Source organism: Schistocerca cancellata, chromosome 2 (genome assembly GCF_023864275.1).
Source record: "Schistocerca cancellata isolate TAMUIC-IGC-003103 chromosome 2, iqSchCanc2.1, whole genome shotgun sequence".
Classification (NCBI taxonomy): domain Eukaryota; kingdom Metazoa; phylum Arthropoda; class Insecta; order Orthoptera; family Acrididae; genus Schistocerca; species Schistocerca cancellata.
The window spans coordinates 762,312,826-762,336,346 of NC_064627.1; positions in this window are offsets into that span (position 1 = coordinate 762,312,826).

A 23,521-nucleotide genomic window follows, 5' to 3' on the forward strand; every position below is an offset into this window, starting at 1 on the left:
CTTCCAGTCACACTTCTTCCCACCTACGCATGGAGGAATGAATGGATGCGGTATCATTTCATTCGAATTGATATTCCTCGATCTTGCTGTCAGTTTCATTATATTTCTTTTATCATTACGTCGTTGTTTTTGCAAAGCCCTTTTCGAAAGTTATATCACGTAAAGAAACTAGCAAAAATCAATAGTGGCTGAATACTGTTGTGCTATGAAACTTAATGCTGTGTTTGACAAAAGGGAAATTCCCACGTTTCCATCAAGGGTGATTTAACTGGAATTTGTACCAAATAAACAACACAGATAGTTGATTTCAAGGCAGTGGTGCATACCAGCGATTGCGTGATGTTGAGAAATCGCACTGAAATACTTTCAACAGTTTACATTGTGACGTTAGAGGTGTTAAGACAATCAAAGTGCATTCGAGGCACTAATAGTATCTTTGGTCACTAATTCGTTCGCGAATCCCCGCAAAGATCTCCATGACGTTGCAGTGTAATCCAGCCAACCACCGAATAACTACTGCACGTGTTAGGGTAATTCCTATTTATTTTTGACATACAGTTGCCTTCTTCTGACGAAGATGATGGAGAGCGTAATCTAAATCATGAGAGTGTACGGGGATTTTAAACTCAGGATTACCGAGAACTTTTGTGTACATTGATTTGGTAGAAATACGTTTTCTTTCTACTCGTCGTTAGGAGACAGTTACAGCGACAGAGGTTGATGCTCAAAGGAGTTCGTTACTAAATAAAACTTTTTAATAACAGACTATTCTCCCTGCTGTGTGCTGTCACTTTACGTTTATTTCTCGCACAATTAACTTTATTGCCGCCTTCTGCAACAGTAACGGTACGCTCAGAGTTCGTCCCTTAACACAGATGGCAGCCACTTTGTTTCTTTTTCTCAGCTCTCCATTGTGACCTTTATCGCTGAGAGTCACGAAAATATAAAGAGAAGAAAAAAAAACTAGCTCATGAAGAAACAAGAGAAGCGCTGACGAAGCGAAACTAATTGCCATGAAGTTGAACTCAATGAAGGATTATTGGGGAGTATCCTTTCGTGAGAGAAAACAGCAAACTGTTCATAAGTTCTTACAAATACGCAGCCCAACGCTCTCTCCATTGTTAACTTTCACCAAAACGTTAATTGAGTTCTAATGTTGATGAGGGAAGGAAAGGAAGGTTAATGTTTAACATTTCATATATTTTCGATGGGAGGATCACTGCAGGGCATGTCGAGCAGGTTACCGGTTTTGCTATTCAACATTCACGAAAAGATATGAACTCACTCAGACACACACACACACACACACACACACACACACACACACACAGTAGCCCAATAAATTTGACGTGTCTCTACAAAAGCTGAGTCCCAACTCTCAGACCCCTTCGAAGGACTTCAGATGGTTGTTGCCAGAGAAATTATGGAACGCAGCACATCCCAGATATCCCCGTTTGGGGGCCCCTAGTCCCACTCCTACTTTGTCAGATTTTTGCTAAAAAGAAGTAAAAGTTGCAAACGGCCCATCGTGCCCCATACCTTGGAAGTAAAATAAGACATTACGGAAGAAACAAAGTAGACATAAAAAGCACACTATCACAGGCAAAGAGGTCATTTGTGAGCAAAGAGAGTCTACTAGTATTAAAACGAGCTCCTAGCCAGTCCGCGAAGGCTCAAGGGATGTCTACCTGCCGCCGTGTCGTCCTCTGCCTTGCAGTGTCATGAGGATGAGGATATGGTATAGAGGGGCATGTGGTCAGCATACCGCTCTCCCGGCCGTTTTGCAGACTTTTCAGACCCGTGGAGCCGCTACTAGTCGGTCAAGTAGCTCCTCAACTACCGACACGAGGCTGTGTACACCACACACCAAGGAAAAATTCTTGGCAGTACCGCGAATCGATCCCAGGTTCTCCACTTGGTAACAATCTACGTTGCTCACTCAGATAAGGCGTTGAGCACTAGCATGAAACTAAACTAAACTCTGTCCGATCAGGCCTTGAAAGGCCCAAGGGCACCGACCGGCCGCCGTGTCATCCTCATATCACAGGCGTTACTGGATGCTGATATGGAGGGGCATGTGGTCAGCACACCTCTCTCCCAGCCGTATGTCGGTTTACAAGACCGGAGCCGCTACTTCTCAGTCAAGTAGCTCCTCAGTTTGCCTCACAAGGATGCTTACCAACAGCGCTTGACAGACCGGATGGTCACCCATCCAAGTGCTAGCCCAGCCCGACAGCGCTTAACTTCGTTTATCTGATGGGAACCGGTGTAACCACTGCGTCAAGGCCGTTGGCACTAGCATGAAACCGAGACCACAATTTGAGAACGAAATTAGTAGTACGTCTGACCAGTTCTAGATTTAAAGGCACGCTTATCTCTAGATAACGGGATTTAAAGGTACAGATAAGATGGTTTAAAGGGACACACTTTCGGTGGTAAATGCTACAAGATATCCAAAATAAAAGAGTGCCTATGTTTTTTAAGCAGATACAATTCACAAGTTTATTGTAAATACAGAATAGAGAGTAGTAAGTCATTATTATGTAAAACAACGTACTGAACAATTAGTATGTCAATAGCTCGTAAGAGGTACTGAAAATGTCTACCGCGAACTTCGATAGATGACTCAGCACGTCTCAACATGTTCCTGAAAAATTTTGCAAATTCATTTGGTGAGATTTCCACAATCACACTGTGAATGTTAGTTTACAACTCTTCAGTTATATCCGTGCTGTTACTGAAGGCGCTGCCTTTTAAGTTACCCCACAAATAAAAGCTACAAGTAGACAGATCGGGCGATCTGGGCGACCATAAACCTGCGGGAACTGTACGTTCTTCTCCGAAAGCTTCGTGGATGTATGACATGGAAAACCGTGAAGTATGCGCCGCAGCCAGTCTTGCTGCAAAAACGCATACTCTCGTTCTTCCTCCTTTAGCTGCGCTATGAATGGTTGCAACAGTTCCGTTACCTACACTTGAGAGTACACGGTGTTGTTAAATAAAATGGGGTCTACAATCCGTCGGGCTGAAACTGCGCACCAAACGCCTCCTTTCAAATTATGCAGAGGCACCGCAAAGTCCTCCCTTGGATTTTCTATTGAAGAATAGCGTGTAATTTGAGAATTCCCGTACCTGCTAACGTGAAACCAAGCTTCGTCTCAGTTGGAGTAAAGAATTGCATCCGGATAACCATCGCCGGTATATATGAGTAACTATTCGCAATAGTGTTGTTGTCGTACCTAATTCTTAGATTTTAATACTTGCATCACTCTTAGTTTGTGGGATCGCGTATGTACCAGCTTCAACATATTGTGGCACGACGTTCGTTTGACGTTTAGTTGGACGTCTAGTTGATTTCCGTGGACTTCTTACGACAGCCTCGTCAACACGTATAATACTTTTCGGCGGACAAAATTTCTTCACACAGTTAAGACTGGCGTTAGCCGCTGAACCTTTTGATCAATTTCTTCAGAACACTTTTCGCAGGAACAGTTGTCTGTAGATATTTTATCGTGAACTTCTCATTTAACGTTTTAAATCATTTGAATCCGAAAAAGTTTCAACAAAAAACACTCTTTGTTGGAAAAGGCATTCTGCCGAACTAAATTCACAACAAGCTTCAAACTGACTTCTGACAACGCAGCGCTGATCACTAAATCGCCGCTCGACACCACCTGACATCACGTAATCCCGCCCTAGCGTTAAGAAGTAGCAACACTCAGGTAGCCTCAAACCATCACGTTCAGTACAATGCGGGGCCACTTTTATCTTGGCTACCGCACACTCGCTCAGATAACGGTCTTATCTCAGGACCACTCATTCGGACTAGCTCCCAGCCTTTACAGTGGCTCAAAAGTGGGCAGACGTTCTAAAACAGCCGATTAAGTTCCATGCGGCTTTTCGCGAATGATGCTGTAGTATACAGAGAAGTTGCAGCATCAGAAAATTGTAGCGAAATGCAGGAAGATCTGCAGCGGATAGGCACTTGGTGCAGGGAGTGGCAACTGGCCCTTAACATAGACAAATGTAATGTATTGCGAATACATAGAAAGAAGGATCCTTTATTGTATGATTATATGATAGCGGAACAAACACTGGTAGCAGTTACTTCTGTAAAATATCTGGGAGTATGCGTGCGGAACGATTTGAAGTGGAATGATCATATAAAATTAATTGTTGGTAAGGCGGGTACCAGGTTGAGATTCATTGGGAGAGTCCTTAGAAAATGTAGTCCATCAACAAAGGAGGTGGCTTACAAAACACTCGTTCGACCTATACTTGAGTATTGCTCATCAGTGTGGGATCCGTACAAGATCGGGTTGACGGAGGAGATAGAGAAGATCCGAAGAAGAGCGGCGCGTTTCGTCACAGGGTTATTTGGTAACCGTGATAGCGTTACGCAGATGTTTAACAGACTCAAGTGGCAGACTCTGCAAGAGAGGCGCTCTGCATCGCGGTGTAGCTTGCTCGCCAGGTTTCTAGATGGTGCGTTTCTGGATGAGGTATCGAATATATTGCTTCCCCCTACTTATACCTCCCGAGGAGATCACGAATGTAAAATTAGAGAGAGTAGAGCGCGCACGGAGGCTTTCAGACAGTCGTTCTTCCCGCGAACCATACGCGACTGGAACAGGAAAGGGAGGTAATGACAGTGGCACGTAAAGTGCCCTCCGCCACACACCGTTGGGTGGCTTGCGGAGTAAAATGTAGATGTAGATTAAAACGGCAATGACATAAGAGAAAAACTAAAATAATCACGCAGGGAAATGTGACTGGCTGATCATTTACAAAAAACATGGATGAGCCTGAGACGTACGACTTAGGGATTGCAGAAAAAGGTGTGGGCGGGGCCTAGTCAGTTACCGTTGGTTGCACAGTTAACGCATACAATTTATTTAAGGAAATAATTTTCAAAAACAATCATTTAATAAAAATTGACTGTAACACCAGCTACACTGATGGCTAAAGGCCTTATTAAGAAGAATTCAAATTATTTGCAGGCTGACAGCCACAAGAAATAGGAATAATTTAAACAAAACATTTTTTTGAAACAATTGACACAATCAGACCAAATGAAAAGAAAGGAGTGATCCACAGACAATGCTTCAAGGATCGACCTGAGAAAAGTCCGTACAGCTGCGTAAGCAGTGAGAAAGGCAGCTGAGAGTTATGCTCACCTAGCAGGATGGCAACTCAAACTTGGGACAATTTAACCGCCGATCAATCCTCTTACCAAATCCACCTAACGTGTGATAACCAGAACATTGATGGAATAATTCGAGCAAGGGCGAAGTGACAGACAGCACTGCATCTTCAGAATCTGGTGTTCAAAACATCGAAAGGTAGAAGGAACCACTACAACGAAGGTAGACAAGACAAACCACAATCCACACCGCAATCAACGAGGCTGTCGAACTACACGTCATGTCGGACAGCATCGGCAAGACGAAGAAAAGTACACTGACGCAAAAATACGTTAACCTCCAGGGCAGGTAACTGGGGCGTTAGCGGCCACTAGGCAGTAAAATACCGCTGGTTGCACTTCACCAAATAATAGCACAAAATTTAAAAACTAATAACAGGCAGTAGAAGACGGCTAATAGATTCCGCCAACTGGACGCGCTGCACGTGCTGCTGTTCGCCTCACAGCGACCCTCGAGCAGCAACACACGAACTAATGGCGTGATCACAAAATGGAGGTTTCACTACTGGATTAATGTTCACTCAACTGAAACGTGCTGGGTCCGGTGGACAACAAGGTTGTAACCCTTGCAACTACAGCCCCTCGATCCCGCAATGCCTGCATGCCACCAGCGGTCCCGGCATGTCCTCGCGCTGCCGGACCTCTCTGCTGCTCCGTCCCAGCCGAACTCCCTACACACCCGACCCGGAAAACACTTCACGTCCTATCTAGTACAGGTACTAGATATTGATAAACGCTGCTGCTGCTGCCACTCGCGGACAGACAATGGTAGCAAACGTAGTGGCGCCAGTAAACAGAAGAAGAAAACGAGATGCCACTATCCCTATTACAAGATGATAATCTACCAACTGCACCAACGTGAGCTGCACACAGCTCAGAGCCAGCCACCCAAATAACATGCTAAGAAGTTCACCTAAAATTTTGGGGAAGAATTCAGACTCCAGAAAACTTTGAACACATACATTTGATAGTCAATTAAACTAGATGTCAAATTCGTTAGCAAGTGAACTGTTGCCTTCTTGTCTAAATATAAAACACATCGAAGTAAAATGTGGTGCACTGTGGCTGTATGCCACAAGTACCAACCACTAGAGAGTCCTCTCGCCAGATAAGAATCCATACATCGTAAGGTTGTGCCTTTGAAAAAACGAGTGAGAAGGATCTCAGCCCATTTGCGTGGATGGAAAGTGTAAGCCATGGCTGACTTTACTATGTGCAGCTTATTCTGTGTAACTTCCAGCCCGTTTTCTTCCCATCTAGATGTGACTCTGTACCTCAGTTGTGAGGTCATAGTACGCAGGAGGATAACACACTCAACTGAGTATCACGACACACTGCTTTGGATGCCAAATTCACCGTTTCTTTTCCCTTGAAACTGTGGTATCGCGTATCATTACCACCCCATGTGGTATCAAGCTTGGTATCGATACGGCAAGTTTCTCTATGATGCCAACAGTCGTTGCGCTGGATCTGGCAAATCCGGTGGTGCACGTCTATTAAGCAGCTCTGTACTATGAGCGCCCTCCGCAGCAATGTAGGATGGCTGGCGACAGCCGCTGAGCCCACTTGCACTTCGAGGCACTTCACTATGACTCTTGTCTGCAATCCCTTCGTTTGTGCCTTACTACAGTAAGCCTCATCCTAGTTGACATTGTTGTAGCTGGACTCTGTCTTTTGTTGCATTATTTTTAATTAGTTTTCGTACGTATAAAAAAATACAACTTAAGTAATTGTTCTATTTGCTGTGTTAACTTCTTTGCTTATCATTTCTCCTCCTGTCCAGCTTTCCTACGACGACAGTTGCCGCATCAATCTCTACAGTACATCTCCTTACCGTTGTGTAGCAAGTCGTACACAACAAAAGGGAAAAAAAGGTACAAATGGCTCTGAGCACTATGGGACTTAACATCTGAGGTCATCAGTCCCCCAGACCTAGAACTACTTAAACCTAACTAACCTAAGGACATCACACACATCCATGCCCGAGGCCAAAAAAGTCCACGTGCCCTGCTACCCAGGAGAAAGACATATTCTTTCCCAGCTGTTGAAGTTGGGGAAGCACGTCCTGCTTGGTCTGCTTTAGCTGCTGGCTAGAGCAGGCCAGAAACAGTGTCGCTACTTGCCAGTAGATACGATTGTAAGACTGTTTCTTCAAGTGTTGACCCGAACAGGGAATCTGTAGAATTTTTCAGTACAGCGAGACTCGAAGTTACTGCCACATTTCTTCGCCTAGTTCCTGTGGCTGGTGAAGCAAAACTGCAGGCACAGATCGTAAGAAGGGGTGAGTGGTGGAGGGGCGTGGATAGCGGATGGGGGTGGGCGAGTGGAAGGGGGGTGGGGGAGGTGCAGGAGCCGTGGGCCAGCGGCGGCCGCGCTAATTGGACGCCGAGGAATGCGGCCCAATTTGACTGCGTGGTGCGGGGCGGCGCGGCGCGGCGCGGCGCGCCCGCGGCCTGCTCTGGCCTGGCTGCGTCTCGCTTAGGCGGACTAATTGGGCAGGTGCAGGCGGGCCCCGCCTCCGCCCCTGCCTCTCGCGTCAGCACCACACCGCGGCCACAGCGCCGCGCCACACCTTGCAAGGAGCGCTGGCTGAATGGCCGCCAAAGAAACAGCCTTCCGCTCAAAGGGGCCGCTGCGGACAAGTCGAGCGTCAAATGGCGCACCAGCGGAATCATTCACACCGTGGCAGACCGCCGGGAAAGATGTGGAGTGGAACTAATGCACTGTTTCCGTTTGAGGTACGCAAACGTGGCTACATTGCGGTTCGTCGGTATGAACTGCACAAGAAATGGACAAAAACGGTCTGTGCTACATGGGTAAATGAAATGTCTATTTACGCTGATGGCCATAATTTCAGTACCAGGAAGGATGTGAAATAACAAAAATTTCGTTAATTTCTGTATCGTGGCAGCCATGCTTTGCTGTGGTTCAGTTTGCTTCAATGGAAACGAAAGAAAAGAGAAAGCACACGTTTCTATTTCGTATGGTAATTGGATATACATCCTAATGTCGCTCTCTCACCTGTCTCTGTCCTTCACCACCTCACCCTTTCTCTGCCCAGTTTCTCTTCCCCCCCCCCCTCTCTTTCTGTCTCCTCCTGCACCCGATCTCTGTCCAACTCCTCCTTTCCATTTACTGTGTGCATTTCCTCCCACTCCCCTGCCCATCTCCCCTTTCATGTCTCTCTGACCTTGAGCCTTGTTTATTGTTGTTGCAAATTCAGATTCTATAGTAGTATTCTAATCATAAACTAATAAGCCATAAAGGCAACTTCACTGTTTGCTAACAACGTTTCCCATCAAAAAAAGTTTTGCATCACCCCAGTTCCCAGAATTCCTGAAGATATACGCTGACTGTGGATATTGTATCACAGATGTAGTCCCTTTGACTGTTCAGAGATGTCACTAAATCCGGCCTGCCGGAGTGGCCGTGTGGTTCTAGGCACTACAGTCTGGAACCGAGCTACCGCTACGGTCGCAGGTTCGAATCCTGCCTCGGGCATGGATGTGCGTGATGTCCTTAGGTTAGTTAGGTTTAATTAGTTCTAAGTTCTAGGCGACTGATGACCTCAGGAGTTAAGTCGCATAGTGCTCAGAGCCATTTGAACCATTTGAACCACTAAATCCGCCCAGTGGTGTAAACAACCACGCATGAACAGTACCTATTAGATGGAGGGGGTCCGACAGCTGATCAGTTCCTGTCACTCCACCAGGAATGAGATACATGGCTTCTGTTGTCTGTATTTCAACCACGCCTAGACGGTCAATACGACAGTTCGATGACATTCGTATTGTTCTTTTGTGCCATGAAGGGCTCTCAACAAGGGAAGTGTCCAGGCGTCTCGGAGTGAACCAATGTGATGTTGTTCGACATAGAGGAGATATAGAGAGTCAGGAACTGTCGATGACATGGCTCACTCAGACCGCCCAAGGGTTACTACTGCAATGGATGACGCCTACCTACGGATTATAGCTCAGAGGAACCATGACAGCAATGCCACCATGTTGAATAATGCTTTTCATGCAGCCACAGGACATCGTGTTACGACTCAAACTGTGTGCAACAGGCTGCATGATGCGCAACTTCGCTCCCGACATCCATGGCGAGGTCCATCCTTCCAACTACTACACCGTGCAGTGCGGTAGAGATGGACCCAAAAACATGCTGAATGGACCACTCAGGATTGGCATCACGTTCTCTTCACCGATGAGTGTCACACATGGCATCAACCAGACAATCGTCGGAGACGTGTTTGGAGGCAACCCGGTCAGGCCGAACACCTTAGACACACTGTCCGGCGAGTGCAGCGGGTGGAGGTTCCCTGCGCCCGCATTTCGTGGTCGTGCGGTAGCGTTCTCGCTTCCCACGCCCGGGTTCCCGGGTTCGATTCCCAGCGGGGTCGGGGATTTTCTCTGCCTCGTGATGGCTGGGTGTTGTGTGCTGTCCTTAGGTTAGTTAGGTTTAAGTAGTTCTAAGTTCTAGGGGACTGATGACCATAGATGTTAAGTCCCATAGTGCTCAGAGCCATTTGAACCATTTTTTTGGAGGTTCCCTGCTGTTTTGGGGTGGCATTATGTGGAGCCGACGTAGGCCCCTGGTGGTCATGGAAGGCGCTGTAACGGCTGTAAGATACGTAAATGTCATCTTCCAGCCAATAGTGCAACGATATAGGCAGCATATTGGCGAGTCATTCGTCTTCATGGACGACAATTCGTACACCCATAGTGCACATCTTGTGAATGACTTCCTTCAAGATAACGACATCGTTCAACTAGTGTGACCAGCATGTTCTCCAAACATGAACCCTATTAAACATGTTTGGGATGATTGAAAATGGCTGTTTATGGACGACGTGACCCACCAACCACTCTGAGGGATCTATTCCAAATCGCAGTTGAGGAGTGGGACAATCTGGACCGACAGTGCCTTGATGAAGTTGTGGATAGTATGCCACGACGAATACAGTCATGCATTAGTGCAAGAGGACGTGCTACTGGGTATTAGAGGTACTGGTGTGTACAGCTGCCTGGACCACCACCTCTGATGGTCTCGCTGTATGGTGGTACAACATGCAATATGTGGTTTTCATGAGCAAAAAAAGGGCGGAAATGACGTTTATGTTGATCTCTACTTCAAATTTTCTGTAAAGGTTCCGGAACTATAGGAACCGAGGTGATGCAAAACTTTTTTTGACATATATATATATATATATATATATATATATATATATACTCCTGGAAATTGAAATAAGAACACCGTTCATTGTCCCAGGAAGGGGAAACTTTATTGACACATTCCTGGGGTCAGATACATCACATGATCACACTGACAGAACCACAGGCACATAGACACAGGCAACAGAGCATGCAAAATGTCGGCACTAGTACAGTGTATATCCACCTTTCGCAGCAATGGAGGCTGCTATTCTCCCATGGAGACGATCGTAGAGATGCTGGATGTAGTCCTGTGGAACGGCTTGCCATGCCATTTCCACCTGGCGCCTCAGATGGACCAGCGTTCGTGCTGGACGTGCAGACCGCGTGAGACGACGCTTCATCCAGTCCCAAACATGCTCAATGGGGGACAGATCCGGAGATCTTGCTGGCCAGGGTAGTTGACTTACACCTTCTAGAGCACGTTGGGTGGCACGGGATACATGCGGACGTGCATTGTCCTGTTGGAACAGCAAGTTCCCTTGCCGGTCTAGGAATGGTAGAACGATGGGTTCGATGACGGTTTGGATGTACCGTGCACTATTCAGTGTCCCCTCGACGATCACCAGTGGTGTACGGCCAGTGTAGGAGATCGCTCCCCACACCATGATGCCGCGTGTTGGCCCTGTGTGCCTCGGTCGTATGCAGTCCTGATTGTGGCGCTCACCTGCACGGCGCCAAACACGCATACGACCATCATTGGCACCAAGGCAGAAGCGACTCTCATCGCTGAAGACGACACGTCTCCATTCGTCCCTCCATTCACGCCTGGCGCGACACCACTGGAGGTGGGCTGCACGATGTTGGGGCGTGAGCGGAAGACGGCCTAACGGTGTGCGGGACCGTAGCCCAGCTTCATGGAGACGGTTGCGAATGGTCCTCGCCTATACCCCAGGAGCAACAGTGTCCCTAATTTGCTGGGAAGTGGCGGTGCGGTCCCCTACGGCACTGCGTAGGATCCTGCGGTCTTGGCGTGCATCCGTGCGTCGCTGCGGTCCGGTCCCAGGTCGACGGGCACGTGCACCTTCCGCCGACCACTGGCGACAACATCGATGTACTGTGGAGACCTCACGCCCCACGTGTTGAGCAATTCGGCGGTACGTCCACCCGGCCTCCCGCATGCCCACTATACGCCCTCGCTCAAAGTCCGTCAACTGCACATACGGTTCACGTCCACGCTGTCGCGGCATGCTACCAGTGTTAAAGACTGCGATGGAGCTCCGTATGCCACGGCAAACTGTCTGACACTGACGGCGGCGGTGCACAAATGCTGCGCAGCTAGCGCCATTCGACGGCCAACACCACGGTTCCTGGTGTGTCCGCTGTGCAGTGCGTGTGATCATTGCTTGTACAGCCCTCTCGCAGTGTCCGGAGCAAGTATGGTGGGTCTGACACACCGGTGTCAATGTGTTCTTTTTTCCATTTCCAGGAGTATATATATATATATATATATATATATATATATATATATATATGTGTGTGTGTGTGTGTGTGTGTGTGTGTGTGTGTTAAAATATGTATGTATTGAGGAATTAGGTACTTATACATGCCCATATTAGAATTCAATGTTGTGTCAAAATTTCAAACTAATCGTCAAGAACTTTCGGAGATTAACGTAAACCAGCATTTACGTTTTTCTGAAGTTTCCACTTTTATTACATATATATTACATTCATACCAATATATGTGCTTGTATTGTGTATTAGAATGCAACGTTGTGTCAAAAAGTTAAAGCAATCGGTCAAAAACTTTCAGAGATACTCGATTTTGGACAAAGTAACATTTACATTTTTATTAATATAGAGAGTAGACAGAACACATGAATGAATTTTGATATGTGCACTTCTGTTTGCTCGTCGGTCGAATTTCCTAGTGTGAGGAAATACCGTCAGATTTGAATCCCTAATAACTACGAGACTAATAATATGTAAACACCCCTTGAGCCTACAATGGATATATCATCTGTGTACGTATTTGTTGCGCTGTATTTGTTTTGCCTCCGAGTCATGGTACTAGTGGAGGCGCCAGAAAGTGATTGTTACGAATTAGATTTATGGAAAGCTATAAATTGGTGTAGTGTGGAAACGCGTTTAGCTACGAAATTGATTCGTTTATCATTGTCAAAGCCTTCCAGACCGCTACTAGTACGCAAAGTGAGGCCATGAAATGTTCTCCAAAATATAAGTGAAAACTGTTATTGAACTGAAAATTACAAAATAATGAAAGATGTCATCACTTAAGACTCAGAAATGTGGTCGGAATTACGGAAAACGCAAATCAGAGGAAGGCGCGTGTCGAGAGGAATCAAAGAAGTCCAATGCCGTGCGAATGCGAGAGTTGCGGTAGCTTTTCAAAGTAAATGAAAAACATTACAAAACGTTTACATAGCTTTCCAAACTGGCATAGAGCAGCCAGTGATAGTCCAAACTTTTCGTTTATCCTTTCTATAACTATTGCATTTAATAGGTTGATAATGAAACCACGTATGTTTTTACCCGAACTTTTTTATGATAAGTCTGCTGTGGGAACCCGAAATACGCACAGAAGAATTTTTTAGAAGATTTTGTGATTTACATGGTGCGAACGGTAGTTAGCAGAGTTGCCACCTTCAAGTTGTACATCGAGTTGAAGTGAACTTGGATGATAGAGTCGGTTACGTCATGATATTCTACTTTAAATCTATACTAGACTTCGTCAGTTGTAGTAACTGTTAATGGTGGTATGAAGGTCCTTCGTAAAACCATTAACAAATGTTTTGAACAGGTGAAAGATCTGGAGAAATTCGCTGGACAGGGCAACAATCACAGGCCCTCTTTATCGAATAAGTAGGACAGGACAGCACGGACGGTATGAGATATTGCTTTATGTTGTTCAAAGATAAGGTCACGGAGATATCTTAAGGCAGGCGCCTCTGGAGTGACTGCCAAATGACATGAAACGTGGCGTGGAACGAGGCACGCATCTGGCTTCCAACTGGAGAAGCAACACACACAACCAAATGGGGCAACGACTATACGACAGTTGATACTGAAGCGAGACGTATAATATGACACGTCACTACCAGACGAATGCAGCGTGCTCTTCTTATGCGACGTACCGCGTCTGTGCTAGGTGACAGTTTGTGAATGTTTCTCCTTTCGTTGTGCTATAGTCTCTGTACTCAGGAAACCGAGAGACGATATTGGGCTCAATAATGATTTTGTTCATGTTGTCGAGAAATGAAATATTAGATATAACAATTGAAATTTACTTATTTTATTTGTGGGAGGGAAAGATTATATGCAGCTAAACAGAAGCATGAAAGGTGGTTTCTCCTTACTGATTTACTAGATGTAATGTGACATCAGATCCCTTCTGTATGAAACATATTTTGTTCTGCCAAAAAATGCTCTACTTTAACAAATAAATAAATTACAGATCCTATTTCTCAACTCGATAGCACTGTTTGTACATCTCTGCTGGTTTCCTGGGAATTGATGTGAGTTCCCAATACTGTGGTCTACATTGTGCTGATAGATGACGTAGAATATATACTACCATGAATCTGCATACAATTATTGAACTGTAATCTCGATTTTACTCCTGTCACAATTTATTGAAGTGTCCTGTACCACGACCATTGCAAATAACATACGAAAAGGACATTCTGTGTACAGGTGGTCTTCAAACTTTTCTGTGCAGGAGCCAATGCTGCCACTGTGGTGCAGCGCCTCGGGTCGCGTACGTATTGATCTTATTGTTAAGTACTAGTAAAGTACATAAATTGGTACGTTATGGGCCCCCAATAGGCTAGCTATAGTAAGAACAAGATAAGTCGGCCGCCGACTACCAAGTACAGATTGTTAAAAGGCGGCATTATTCGGAACTCTTCGTAACGACCGTTCTCTGTTTCAGACTGCTGCAACTCTCAGAGGCCCTCCAGCTATGACACTATAGTTACTTGAAGAAGGGTTGCAGTGTTGTCTGTGGGAACGGATGATTAATTTGTTAATAACAGTAACCGTACTTACATTTAGATGCGTTATAAACATGATACAAGTTCACAGATGTTTACAAAATGTTTTCATGTCATTTTACTTCTACTCATTGTGATGTATTACAACAAAAATGGTGCAAATGGCTCTGAGCACTAGGGGACTTAACTTCTGAGGTCACCAGTTCCCTAGAACTTAGAACTACTTACACCTAACTAACCTAAGGACATCACACACATCCATGTCCGAGGCAGGATTCGAACCTGCGACCGTAGCGGTCACGCGATTACAGACTGTAGCGCCTACAACCGCTCGGCCACCCCGGGCGGCTGTATTACATCAAATTTAATTTCATATTTCTTGCTACAAAAATATACCGCATTTGAAGGCGACAGTCTCTGTAAAGCAATTTCACGAATCCGTGTTACTTCCGCATCAAAATTTATACCGCAGCAGCTGATTAACACGAGTCGCACACGGCCATGAGTTGTCAGTACTGGAAGACAAACTGTCAAACATTCCCTCTCTCACATTCTCAACTATCTACCAGCCCCTGTGGCAAGCTTTACTCATTTGCCAGCTTTGCTCAGTTCACGGCCGAATTGACCAACGTCAATTGTTGTTTGAAACAAAACTTAAAATAGTATTGTCTCTGTAGGTTTTCTTGTTTGTTACTGACAAAGGACAACTGCACCCATAAAATCTGAACGTTAGCTGCATCTTTTGGATTCGGCTGTTCGTTGCTAAATTGATGTTGTTACGAAATACGGCTGAGAACCGTGGTCCGCTTGAGAGCGTGAACAGGGCAGCATGCGGCCTGCGGGCTGCTGTTTGACGACCGCTGCTGCAGAGCATCAGTTACTAGACAACTTCTCAATGCAGATGTGGCCTCATTGTGTGTTTTGCGAGAGGGAAAGCTTTGTCCATAGCAAAATAATAAGCAAATTTGCTGTCTTCTTCCAGCAAATTTGTAGTGGGAACACTCTCGCAGACAGTGCTCTACCGAAGGAATTACTACTCTCGAATCACTCTCGCGGCCGTGCTCCCAGCTAATGAAAATAATCCATCTGCATCTGAAACAGATAACAAGACTATGGATTATAATTATAAAATGCTGATCCAACTTAAGCAGGAGCATTAATTCTGGTGTGACTTCCATCAAAGCTAGCAGTACATTTCGGTAGATTTTATAATTCCCAGCAACAATTAGCTGTTTTCTTACAGAATTATTGAACTGGTGTTGGAGAACATTCAGTCTGCAGATTTTCTTATTTGGCCTTTGAAGTATCAGCCAAAATTCTTCGAATGATAGTGAGTCCTCAGAAAAGTTACAGGAAACTAGAATACATATTAAACTGTTTAAACACCTTAGAGGTTCCATATTCATTCACACTGGTGTGTATCCAAAAACATTTTTGAATTTATTTGAAGAACATTAATGAAGTTCAGTAAAATCGCAAGAGCTTTATTGGCCCTATAAACATGGTGCCACATTGCTAATGCTGTACCACTTCTATGGGGGTCGAGTCACACGCACACCGTCTCTATCATGTATCTGATTCGTGACTTGCCACATTACATTCTACGCCCTGTCTTAGGTAGGAAAAATCCACAGGCCTTAAAACATCAGAAATGTAACAGCTGCTGTCCAAATTATCGGCTATGCGAACCTGACATTATCGCTTTGTGCAACAAATGGTACCTTAAACCATCACGTCAGGTGCTTATCCCTTACGATGCTGACGAATGCATCCGGGAAGAGCTTATTCTCCTCCGAGTCCCCACACGTGGATGGCTGAAGAAACGGCATGGTGTCACTTCTGCACCCAGTGCTACCGCGTTGGGTGCACTCCCATGCTGCCATATGGAGGGAAGCTACAATAATGACCTCCATGTTCACAGTCTGCGGTGCTCCAGATATCGTCACGCTGTTCGTGTGGATACTTGTCTTGTTACACGCCCATTTTTATACTGAAGGTACGTGGCACGGCTGCTCGAATCTGCACAGTCGAGTGAACAATACGTTCGTCCTCTCTGGCGCTAGTCGAATGGGGCAATTGAGATCTGCACGGTGTTTTTTACGGTCCTTCTGAATCCATTAACTACATATTAGCCTGAAAGACATCTGAACCTGACTAATACAAGCAGCAATATTGTGGAAAGGTAAACTGCAGTCTCAATAGGCCATGGTCCTACACCTGCCAGATTCCAACATGTACTGGTACATATAACTTCCTCTCACACGAACATACTATGACCTTCTCATAAATAACCAGTATTCGCATCTGATGTGTTATCTTCCCTTAAATACATCTAAGGTGACCTTTCTCCTATCATATAAGGACGCGCTAAAATGCCAATCATTTGGATATCCAACCATGTAATACGCTTCATGTGAATTTTACATCTGTTGCCTATCACCTTCATAATTTTGCAAATGTAATGGCCGCCAGTGTACTTGTTTGGAGGTGTTCTATCGTGTCAAGAGAAGAACAATATAGATGATTTGGAGTGGCTGGAGTTAGTGACGTCAGAACAACTGTTGTACAAAAATATCGAAGACCATTCACTTTGATTTCCGTACATTCTGATTCGCCATATGCTTTGCTTCTCACGGACACCCTTTGTATGTAACAGTATGCTTCCTCCCAAATACTCCTAAACAATTCCTTTTAAGTTCTTTTCCAGTAGTACTATCACACATGTGATACCTGTCGCTCAGTGGAAGCAGCGAACCAAATCCTACGATACGGGTTCGCCATGCAGCAGCTCCTCAAAATCTAAGTTCTAGGGAATAAATAGTATGCATCAAAATAACTACTCCAGGAAAACTGTACCTAGGTACATGATGATGTTTGCTGTTGCTTGCTTGCCAATCACCTGATAGAATAGTACAGCAGTAGCTTCCCGAAAACCTTCCAAACATAGGCATCTGACTTTGAGCAGTCAATTAATCTATCCTTGATTATAACACAACAACAACAGAAAAAGACGTATTCCAGCTTCAGAACCCTACGATATCGCAGCTGTCAAGACGACCGTAGTAATTCGTTCAAAGCTCGGTTTCCTATTATAGCTTCTGTATAGTTTTACATAATTACACAAGGTATGTCCAAAAGGATTTCATTCACATTGACTCCGACCGCAGAAATCTGTGCACTTATAATGTTAGTTATTGTTTGTTGTTTAGGTATTTAACTCAGTTAAGGCAAAGACTGCCAGACATGATACTGTCTCCTGAACTTTTGCCATCAGTACCTTTACCAGTCGGTATTCGGTACTTAAACAGTGGAGTTAGAATTTAGCTAGGTTTTTGGAATAGATAGCATGTTTTTGGGAGTTTTTAAGTGTGTTTATATGTAGCTCAGCTTCAAGATATTCGTAGTTTTACTAGCTTCTCACTATAATGGCGAGAAAGCATAATAAAAGCACTAGTTGACAGAATCTGACGACCATGAGAATGCAGGCAAGAAATGATGTGTGCATGGCATTTACCAAATGGTACTTATCTGTGGTGTATGCGTAGCGTAACTTGGAGCAGGTAATATGAAGACAACAAAGAAACCAGTATAAAGATAATTCGGAAACTTACATCATTCCATCGAGCCATATCTTAATATTGTACTTTATGCAGCAGTATTAGTTTCGGGCACTACTCATTTACAGGTGCATCTATAACAGATGTGTACATGTCGTCATCGTCACAATAATCGCAATCAATGCGCCACTGAGTATAGGAGATTCGTTAAAATATATGATCCTGTGATGCCTAGCTACAAACACACCTACATACAAATGTTCGTGGTACTGTTGCACGTGTAGGGTAATTATCATAATTAGACTGTGGTAAAAAGTTTTGTGTGTCTTGTTCTATGGTAGAGAGAACCACAAGACCTTAATCTGCTTGGACTAACAAAACGAATAAATTGATCGCAATTAGTTGTTACATATGCTTCGCAATTGTTGTGTAACAAGCAAGAGGTACGCAAGAAATACCACGAAAGACAGCCACCACCCATGTACAACCACTAGACTGGCGCCATTCAGTCCCATGCAGCAGCGTCCAGATGGCACTCACAAACCCGGATCTCTTTCTGCTTCCACGACACTTCCTTCAGCGCACTGTGTATGTGGTGCGCATTGTATATACGGTGTAGAAAGCCGCCACAAAGAGTACCGTCAGCCGTGGACTACAATGCTTCCGCCTTGTGTGGGCGGACACACATAATCTTCCACCTGTTGTTATTGTGGTCTTCAGTCCGAGGACTGGTCTGATACAGCTCTTCATACTACTATATCCTGTGAGAGCCTCTTCATCCCCGAATAACTACTGCAACCTACATCCTTCTGGATCTGCTTACTGTATTCATCCCTTGATCTCCCTCTACGATTTCAATCACCCCCACCCTCACCCACCCGCCCACCCACCCACACATTCACACACTCACACACTCACCCACTCACACACACACACACACGCCCACACACACACACACGCCCACACACACACACACACACACACACACACACACACACACAAACACACACACAAATAAACTCTTAGTTCCAGCTCTAAACTGGTGATCCCTTATTGTCTCAAAATGTGTCCTATCAACCGATCCCTTATTTCGGTGAAGCTGTGCCACGGCTTTATTGTCTCTCCAATTCCGTTCAGTATCTCCTAAGTTACCTGATCTACCCATCTAATCTTCAACGTTCTTCCGTATCACTACATTTTGAAAGCTTCTGTTCTCTTTCTGTGTAAAGTGTTTATCGTCCATGTTTCACTTCCATATGTGGCTGTACTCCAGACAAACGCCGTTAGAAAAGACTTCCTAGTACTTAAATGTATATTCGATGTTAACAAATTCCTCTTTTTCAGAAAATCTTTTCTTGCTATACCTAGTCTGCGTCTTATTTCCTCTCTACTTCGGTCATCATCAGTTAGTTTGCTGTCCAAATATCAAAACTCATCTGCTACTTCAAGTGTCTCGTTTCTTAATCTAATTCGCTTTGCATCACCTGATTTAGTTTGACTACATTCCATTATCCTCGTTTTGCTTTTGTTGATGCTCATCTATATCCTCCTTTCAAAACACTGTCATTCCGTACAACTGCTCTTCCAAGACCTCTTCTGTCTCTGACAGAATAATTGTGTTATCGGCAAACCTCACTTTTTTGTCTTTTCTCTATGAACTTCAATTCCTACTCCAATTTTTTTTTGTTTCCTTTACTGCTTTTTCATTGTACATATTGAATAACACCAGGATAGGCTACAACCCAGTCTCACTCCCTTCTACACAGCTGCTTCCCTTTCATCCCCCTTGATTATTGTTACTGCCGTCTGGTTTTTGTAAAAGTCGTCAATAACCTTTCACTCCCTGTATTTACCGCGTATTACCTTAAGAATTTCAAAAGAGTTCCAGTCAACATTGTCAAAAGCTTTCTCTAAGTCTACAAATGCTATAAACTTAGGTCTGCCTTTCCTTAACCTATCTTATAAGGTAGGTGGTAGGACCAGTATTTCCTCACGTGTCCCTACATTTCTCTGAAATCCAAACTGATCTTCCACGAGGTCTAATTCTACCAGTTTTTCATTCTTCTGTAAAGAATGCGTGTTAGTACTTTGCAACCATGATTTATTAACCTGATAGTTGGGTAATTTTCGCACCTGTCAGTGGCTGCTTTCTTTGGAAGTGGAATCATTACATTCTTCTTGAAGTCTGAGGGTATTTTGCCTGTGTCATAGATCTTGCGCATCAGATGAAAGAGTTTTGTCACGTGTGGCTTTCTCAAGGCTATCAGTAGCTCTGACCGGATACTGGCCGGGTCTTTGCTTCGACTTCCAGAGCTCTGTCAAGTTCTTCTCGCATTGTCATATCTCCCATCTCTTCATCTACGATCACTTCTCTTTCTATAATACTGCCTTCAAGTACATCTCCCTTGCATAGACCCTCTATATACTCCATCCACCTTTCAGCTTTTCCTTCTTTGCTTATGACTGATTTTCCATGTGAGCTCTTAATATTCATACAGCTACTTCCCTTTCCCTAAATAACTATTTAATTTTTCTGTAGGCGATATCTATCTTTCCCCTAGTGAAATATGCTACTAAATCCTCGAATTGCTCCTCTAGCCCTTCTGCTTAGCCATTTTGCACTTCCTGTCTATCTGATTTTTAAACTTTTGCATTCCCTTTCGCCTGATTTGTTTGCTACATTTTTTCATATTTTCTCCTTTCATAAGTTAAATTCAATATCTCTTGTTTTAGCCAAGGATTCCTACTATGCCTTGTCTTTCTATCTACTTGAACCTATGTTGTCTTCACTGTCTCATCTCTCAAAGTTACCCACTCGTCTTGTACCGTATTCCCATTCCCTTTTGTTTTTTAGTCAACCGTTGCCTAATGCTCCCTCCGAAACCCTCATAAACCTCTGGTTCTTTCAGCTTACCAGGTCTCATCTCCTTAATTTCGTACCTTTTTCCAATTTCTTTAGTTTTCATCTTGTGGTCAAAGTTCGAACCTATGCCTGGAAATGTCTTACGATTTACGGTCTGATTCATAAATCCTTGTCTTATATTATATAATCAGTCTTACAGCTTCGAGTGTGCCCTGCTCTCTTCCACGTATACAATCTTCTTTTATGATTCTTAAACTATGTGTTAGCGCTGATTAAATTATAATCTGTGCAAAATTTCTACCAGGCAGTCTCCTCTTCCATCCTTTCTCCGAGTCCATATTCACCTACTATTTTTCCTTCTTTTCCTTTAGCTGCTATGGAATTCTGGTTCCCCATCATAATTAAATTTTTGTCTCTCTTAACTATCTGAATAATTTTTTCTTGTATCAACATATATTTCCTCAATTCCTTCATCATCTGCGGAGCTGGTTGGCATATAAACTTGTACTACTGTAGTAGGCGTGGGCTTTGTTTCTATTTTGGCTACGATAATGCGTTCACTATGCTGTGCGTAGTGGCGTACCCGCATTTCAATTTTCTTATTCTTCCACCCATAGGCACCAAAACGCGGCGTGCCGTGGACGCTCACACATTTCCGATCCAGCAATCAGATTGTTCAGTTCAGTGCCTGCAACCAGCCTAGTACAGTACCCTGCAGGACTACCTTCCGATTTATCAGTCGGTATTTACGAAGTAAATGAACTATAAAAAGTGTTTGCAACGTTTCTGTCAGTTGTAATGACAATACTATAGACGGCCAAGAGATAGCAAAATTAATTAGATGTTATTGGACCAGGCATAGGACATAAATTGACGGTTATCGAACTGTGCAAAAGTTAAATACCGTTTTTAACATACTCTTACCGAATGTTATTGATTTGTTCTTATTTTCTTACTGCATTTCTGTTATAGCGTCCTCCTATCAACCAAGTGCTTAAGAGGCAAGAGTGCATTTTATTTTACTTTTCAACATACTTCTCTTGTAAACTCATCCCATCGTTCGAAAAGGCGTTAAAATCCTGTAACGTAGAACTCTTGTGATAGCGTTCGCATCTAACGAGTGACGTCGCGAGATGCAAGTTTATTTGGTTCCTTCATTTGCTGCAACCCACAAGACCGATGTGTCCTGAGGGTAGCGTAGTTCCCCTAGACCGTGCCTTCACTGGATGGCCAGATCGGCCAGGACGCTTCTTGATTGTGACGTTTTTTGCCCTTTGCTGAATTCCTGTATCCAGTGGAACACAACTTTCCATGAAATGAGGTTCACACCATATACGAGACAAATTTGGCTCTGCGGACTGCCCCTTGGTTCAAAGAAATCGCATTGTTCTAGTCGGTACACACTTACACAACACCTGCCACCTTTGTCTGACTGGAGAACATTAAGCGTTAGCCATGGAATACTGTGTTCGGCTACCTTCCACGTGACGTGTGCTGCCTTCTAGATATGTACAGGTGCGAAATTTAAAACGGTACGCGGTATTCTGTCGTTTGCGACTTGTTTGTTGACTCACCCGTGTACCAGTAGCATTCAGTTATTGCATTCACAAAGCACTGACTGTCATGTTCTCTGTTCGTTGCCTCATGAGTTTTTCTGGCAACCAATCCCTTCCTTCGAAAGATGTTTGTCGTTCTCTGAAGGATTCTTTGGCGGTAGTAGATGTGGTCCTGTCCGTGCACCCCGTTCGTCCCATTCTGGCTAATTCTCACTATTAGCATTGGTTGTGTGTGCCCTATAGTAACCATTCGTTCATTTTTCGACTGTACCTTCAATCACAATTGGCCTGACCATCTGCCTTTTGCTTGATGGCAGACGCATCCCGTGTCGTGAAGTTATTACCACATCTTTATGCGTGACGTCATAGCCGCAACAAGACGTTCGACTTGCCTTCTGAATTCCCATCATAATAAAGTCTCTTCGCGCTCTTTGAAGCAAACGCCACCCACAACGGGTCGCTAATTCTGACAATTCTCCCAGAGCAGCAATCAGTTCGTATACGTTCCTCTCTAGATGACATGTGTTTTCAAATGACAACCTTCGCAGGAGAGCTTCTGTAAAGTTTGGAAGGTAGGAGACGAGGTACTGGCAGAAGTAAAGCTGTGAGTACCGGGCGTGAGTCGTGCTTCGGTAGCTCAGATGGTAGAGCACTGGCCCGCGAAAGGCAAAGGTCCCGAGTTCGGGTCTCGGTCGGGCACACAGTTTTAATCTGCCAGGAAGTTTCAACCTCGGTTCTTCTGCTTCATTCAATGTAACGGGGAAAAGATAATGCAATTTTGCCGGTTTCATTGTAAATATCACATTAAGAAAATCTCCAGTAATTTTCATCTCTATGAAGTTACGACGAATCGCTTAGGCCTTTAGCCACGAACAAATTAGACACTTTCCCAAGTTTTACAGTTTCACCTGTGGAGGGTTCGAATTCTGACTACATGATGAACTCCATTTCGAACACTGCCGTTTAACGTGGATCAAGAACGAGCCAGGCCGCCTGTGGCACTTAGCAGGCCATGTCAAAATTATGTACCGGCCTCGGGCGTCGCTCTTTTATTGCGTCTGTTAATACAAGCTCTCAAAGTTGGTGAGTGGCTGGGCTGCTTCATGAATAAACTATGAGAAATGAAACAAAAGTTTCCTGAGAGCGGAGCACTTGTTCCAGCCCCGTGGAGCGA